Here is a 254-nt window from a genome sequence, read left to right on the forward strand (position 1 = left end):
TGGGGGGAGCAGGGAGGGAGAGGGCCTGGCTCTGGGCCCCTCCCCCAAGCTGGGCTGCCCTGGCTGCCCCAGGTCCCTGTGGTGCCCAGTCTGTGCTGTGCTGGGTCCCTGGGAGCCAGTGATTCCCCCCCCCCGTGCTCCCTGCCAGCTGGGAGCCCCCCGGCTGTGGGTGGGGGCAGGGCCCCAGGGCTCCCCCGTGCGTGGCCGGGGCCACCGGCTCCGCCACAGGCACCCGCAGACGCAGACGCCGCGGC

The sequence above is a fragment of the Pelodiscus sinensis genome, chromosome 5, assembly GCF_052426305.1.
Source record: "Pelodiscus sinensis isolate ZL-2025 chromosome 5, ASM5242630v1, whole genome shotgun sequence".
NCBI classification, from domain to species: Eukaryota; Metazoa; Chordata; order Testudines; family Trionychidae; genus Pelodiscus; species Pelodiscus sinensis.